This window comes from Dermacentor variabilis, chromosome 1 (assembly GCF_050947875.1).
Source record: "Dermacentor variabilis isolate Ectoservices chromosome 1, ASM5094787v1, whole genome shotgun sequence".
In the NCBI taxonomy this organism is placed as follows: domain Eukaryota; kingdom Metazoa; phylum Arthropoda; class Arachnida; order Ixodida; family Ixodidae; genus Dermacentor; species Dermacentor variabilis.
In genome coordinates, this window is record NC_134568.1 from 113,465,778 (window position 1) to 113,471,973 (window position 6,196).

Sequence of the window (6,196 nt, forward strand, 5' to 3'; positions counted from 1 at the left end):
GTTATATAAAAGAGTTACAACTAAACTTTCAACGGAATACAGACTGTATGGTCAATGAAAGCACTATTAGCAGGAAGCAAGCACTCAGCCATGCCTTCTCTCTAAAGAGACGTTAATGTTCTGGAACTCGTATGGATATCGAAACACACCATCGATTTTTTTTCTTTGATGGAATCTTTCAGTTACCTCCTTCCGCACATACATTCATGATAGCACCAGTTGCTGATGCATCGTCAAGCAGCAACATATAAGGTCGCTATCTCGCGAAAACACGACATGAAAAGCTTGGCGTAGATCTTCGACGTATTGCGGGTTGATATAGCGACAAATCGAACGAAATCAGATTATCAATAAAAATTAAGTGCGCCTTTCAAAATTTCAGATAGTGAACTGCCTGCAGCCGTCACCGATCCATTCGTCGTTCGGGACGTGGTCTTCCAGCCAGCATTCAACGAAGCGTCACTGTTTCGTTCCTAGCGCTGAACATGGTTGCTTGGTGCACAGGGTTTAACGTCCCAAAGCAACACTTGCGAACTATACGCTTTGCGGCAAAGACCACCAGGAGACGCAGAAAGCCTGCCTGCTCTAGAGAGAATCAGGCACACTCGTTAAAAAAATTGTGAGTGAATTATGCATGAGCGAATGAAACATATCTAAAAAATAATTGCTCATTGACCATATTATTCGATTTCATTCATGTTGTTTAATGGCCCAAACCAACATTTCAGCTATGAGAGGGGTCGTACAGTCGATGGCTCGGGATATAATAATTTGTGCACATTTGTAAGGTGCACTCAAAGTGGGTAATATGAGCATTGTTGCATTCTGCCACCGTTGGAATTCATTTCATGATCAATTGTAGGAAGACGTCGAAACAACAATGCGAGATGGTCGGAAGATTTGTGAAGCCATCGTCGCTACCTTTGCTTGTTGATTGAAATGCCCTTACTGAGCTACCACATATGTACTATAGCCGATAGCCTGCAACCAGCTCGTATTGCTGTTTGCACTATCATTGCTTTGATGACGCCACTAATCCTTTGATGACCAGTGCCGGTCAGGAGCAACAACACTGCAAAAAATAATAATAAACGAAAAAAAATTTTTCTGTATAGAAGTCTAGCGGAATACGGCGAAGTTTTTTGTGGCGAAGATGAAGAGCAATGGCTTCTAGAGGGGACAGAAAGATAGAGCAGTCCTGTGTTTCATGATAGGAACATCTTCATGCCGGAAGGTCGCTACTCGCGCTTATACACCTGCCTGCTTCGCAATCGTGGCATACGAAAAAAAAAATTCTGGCTATGAAACTGTGAAGGGCGTTTTATTGATGCGAAATAATCTAAACGATATATCTCGCCAAAGAGTTGTGGAACCTATAGCTATACCATACAGAACATTCTGTATATATCTCTTTCTATCCCTCTTGGCTTTACTTCTCTCTCCCTGTCGAACGAAATAACCTTGCAAATTACCGCCACCTCCTCATGCAAATTACTTCCGAACCAGCAACCTTTCACGTGTCGCAAGCAAAACACGAGCAAGGTTGTTTTCAAAGCCGAACTCTTTCGCCAGGGACGTCAGAACGCTTAGGCCAAGCTTTGCCGAAGGATGCGGCCGCCGCCTCTGTAAGACCGAACGCTGTGGCGGGCTCGTCGTGGGGATGATGGATGGTCCTTTTCTTGTTGCCGAAAGAGTCAAAAGACAGATGGGAGAGCCTCTATTTTCTTCTCGCTCATACAACCAAGACAGCGCCCCCCCCTCCCCCCCTCCTTAATGTCGCCTCCATTTTACTGAGCTCTGTAAGCACGCGAGCTCTTCGTCTTTTTGCGACCATGGTGCTAGGAAGCAAATTGTAATAGTCGCTTGAATAAGACTGTATATGAGTTCCATAGTTTCTTTGTTACTTTTTCGTCGGGCTAGCGTAAAACAAGGACAGTTAAGTATACGCTGGATGAAAGCGGGCGTGGGACGATGAGACCAAAAGGAAAGAGGAGGGGGGAGGGGGGAGATTAGGTAGTGTGCGTTGCTTAACTGAGATGGGTGTAGGGAGGCGTATATAGATACACGGCTACCAACTATCCCATATAGTCGCGTTCTCTATTTCGGTAAAGTAGGATTTCAGAGATTCGTCTCGATCAAGTGTAGTGGTATCAAATGACTTAACCTTCACCTCGGAAAGAAACGAGTTCGAGCTATTTGCTCTTATTGATCACTAACGCTTTTTACAGGTTTTCCCTCGAGCTCCGAAGATAACAATCTGGCCAGCTCAGTTTCATCTAAATGTCACCATAATGCCTCTCCGCTGCACAGAGAGGGCGAGATAGAAAATAGTCTTACAAACGGCTAGTGCACTAGGTTTGCATACTCTTAGCACTTACATGAACACGCTAGATTAGGAGCTGGATATGTTACCTGAGAGGGGGGCTGTATGGAAGTCCAAAAGGAAGCTAGGGAGACACAGAAACTAGTGAGAATTCTGATTTGCCCAGAGTGTTTCCACTAATTGACGGAACACTCTTCTGGGCAGCGAAATACAATTGTATATATAAACAACAGGTGGCGATGCTGCAGACGACTGGACCCGTATTTCTTGCGAGGGCAATGTACAGTTTACTAGCTGGAGAATAATTTTCTTTACGCGTAAAATTTCAAGAGTTTGCCACGTAACATTTGCTAGTTGTTTCTCTATACTGAATAAAAAAATAGAGTTGCACTAGAGAATGACCAACACATTACAGTTAAGTTTGTCCCACTAAACCGCGGCAGTAAGTTTTTATTATCTAGCTTATGCATTTTGTACTAGGGCGTAGTGCATGGTGGCCAGGGCCACGCTGAGCTTGTAGTAACAACAGGTCCATAGTATTTTGTCCGCTTTACGGCTGCATTGGGAGTAAATACATACGTGCTTATCCAACATAGCGACAAACCCATCGTTTATACGTGTGAGCAATGTGATGTTGCGGTAGGCTCCACATACGAGCGTCAGCTGTGAAAGGGAATGTGGCCAAAGTAACCGCCTTGTCCTTTTCTTGCATGCGCTATAATTCTTCCCGAACTTCCGTTCACATGCGCGAAGTTTAAGTTTTTACACTTTACGAGATGATGGTAATCGAGGGAATAATTGCTTAGGAGTTAAATAAAGTATTGCAATAACCATTGAACTATTTGCCGGCACCCTGGCCTGTATATGTACAGGAGGGACAAAAATTTGGCGGAATGTGCGAGTGCATGCCAAACTGAATGTTTGTGCTTGTTAACGAATTAGCAAGCAGCTGCTGTCGGGACCTGGCACCGTGCACTCGCGTTCTCTCGTGCACCTGGCAAGCGGTGTTACCAGACGCTTCCTCAGTAAGATGACGCGAGAATACACTTTGGATGGGCTTCAGTTTGGTACGCACTGGCCGATCCCGCAAAATTTTGTGTTCACCTGTGCATACGCCGCTCGCTATCTCCATTGTACCAACAACTATTGTGTGCGCAGGATCGGGTTGTAAAAACTAGACACGGCTATTAATATGATAGCGAACGAAGTTACAGCGATGACGTCGGCTGATAGAATCCAGCCCCTGATTCGTTTTCTAAAGAGATCTTCCTTAATCAACGTATCTTACACGCAAGTGCACGGACGATGCCTACAATTCTAATCACAGCCAATGGTGCATGCCTGCATCTACGCACTCCTCTCGGTGCTCGTCGCCGGCTTACGAGCGAACCAGCGCGTGATCGTTGCGAAATATTTCTAATCGATCACGCGCTACTCGACGCATGCCCTTAGCGACTCAGCGACGACAATCGAGGGAGACTCGGTGCCGGCGACACGCGCGATCCGTCACCGAAAGAAACGCGAGCGGAGCATGGGGGGCGAAACCGTTCGAACCCGCAGAAGAAGGACGGCCAAGTAGCTTTGAAACGACTAAACAGTGGCGGCGTGACAGCGATAACCACTGCGCCATGCCAAACCATTTGCATGCAAACGTGCCGCTCCATCAGACCCGAGCGCTTTGCGGGGGCTTAGCTTCTGCCGGGATTTAAAAAAAGAAAAAAAGTTAACAGACAAGAAGAAAAAAAAAAGGAAATCACGTATTGGAAACTGGGCCACGCATTATTGATCGCAGTCGCCGGGGAGTGACGAATCGAATGCGCAGATTACTCCGTGGCCGGTGACCTTCCGCGCGCTTTTGGCGCCAGGCGGAAATTATCAGCTATGGCACTATATCCAGTTGAACTCCAGTCTGAATTGATCGACGTCAAAATTAACAGATGGCGACTTCTGACTATACTTCGATCTCTATATCTTGCCCGTCGTATAGGTAGGCGCTCGAACGCGTCGTGAAGGCGCTTGCGTTTCTTCCGGGAAATCGAATTCGGCTAGCCTGCATGGGAAGAAAGTGCCTACTTTTGAACATGCACTGCTGGCTATGAGCAGTGCGTGTCGCGCAGCAACCTCCACCATCTGAAAGCACCCTGATGCGCATTGTGACGAGCCTGAATTCCGCTCCATCACGTTTTTTTTCGCGGGGAAGCGACGAGTATAAGTGGGTGCGATTGAGAAGTACGCTGCGTGTAAGATGGCTGCCAGACTTTACACCGTGATGTCCGGAGAAAGTTTCAATCAAGAGAGCTTACGCTAGCGCGTATTCTGATAAAATATTTTCCTGATAAGACTTGGATACAGTTGACACTCGCAAGTTGCAGCATCACAGATTTGCCAGGGGCCTGCTTCGGCGATTATTTCGTCTTTGTGGCATGCGACGTAGCAAACATGCTACAGATAGGTTCTTATTCGAGGACATTTTGCACTCCCCAACCATGATTGTACATTTTCTCTTTTTCTTATGTTGCTGCATAAATATATAGCCCCTCTACCCCCTAATGAAATGCGTCTTAACTGTGGTGAAGCATGGAAAAAAATATGAGGATTTTACTGCATCTTATCAGGAATACATGGCGGTAACCTTGGCTTAGAAAGTGCTTTAGCTATTTCTCAGTACACGCTCTTTTAGGTCGTATCATTAAACTATGTGTATTTATTTATTACACTTCTGTTGTGTTCTAGATATCACTCCTACCTTTCCCAACCTACTGTCTAGCGCTATTTGGAGGCATGAGGTGAGTCCGAGCGGAGACATGCCGTGCTTGAGAGCGGGATCAAGCGCAAACGGCTTATCTTTGAGTGATTCTGTGCTGTGATTGTGACCGGATGTGATCGTGCCATGTCTCTCTCTTTTCTTTTTATTAAAGCGAAGGTTTCTTTGCCCCTTCGACTTTCCCACTGCTGCTGCTGCTGCTGTCTGACACACCGCGTCGTGGGATGGTTCAGAGCGTGTATATATGTATATGTACGTACATGGAAGGAGCGTTCATGGAATCGTCGCGCTACTGGCCGCTCGAGGCACTTTGCGTGTATTCGTGGGCTTCTTTCACGCTCAGAAAAACTTTTATGTAGCACGTATTGAGTAACAGAAAGCTGTATCGCAAGTTTTTCATGTTGCTCTACAATTTTATCATTGACACTTTTCGTCTAACTATAATATTTGAGAAGCTGACTAATTCATTAAGATTAATTATGCAATTAGGCAGAATGAACAAAATAATCTGAGTATCTCTAAGCGACAGCAAACAACCTTGGAAGCCTTGGTTCTGCCCTCTATATGGCATTCGCATATTTTTAAAGTTTGGCTAATATTACGTCGGACACCCTATATATATATATATATATATATATATATATATATATATATATATATATATATCATAAGCATCCTTCAAACGTACAGTTTTTTTGGCTTCAATTATCTAGCTTGCGACACGACATGGGTGTATCGCAATGATGCTACACTGTGTAAACCTTTGGGTACTATCGCATTCAGTATGATCCTGACTCATATATTGCATTCTTGAAAAAGAGCGCCTGGGACCGGCCGGCGGAATTTTGGAAGTATATTTGCAAGCGCTCTAGCAAATATGGAGAGTGTTTTCGCCTGCTCTACTCTAGAGGAGTAGAAGCCCAATCAGTCGCGGATTGTTTTGTTGCCACTTTCACACCCTTATACGAAACTTCAGGTTTCAATGCTGGTGTCAGTCAGCAGCACACGACTGGTCCTACATCTAGTGCTTTGTTGTTTGATGAAAAGCTCGTCAGCGAATGCCTTCAGCGCTCGAAGCATGATCCCTCTTTCATTGAACAGATGGATCA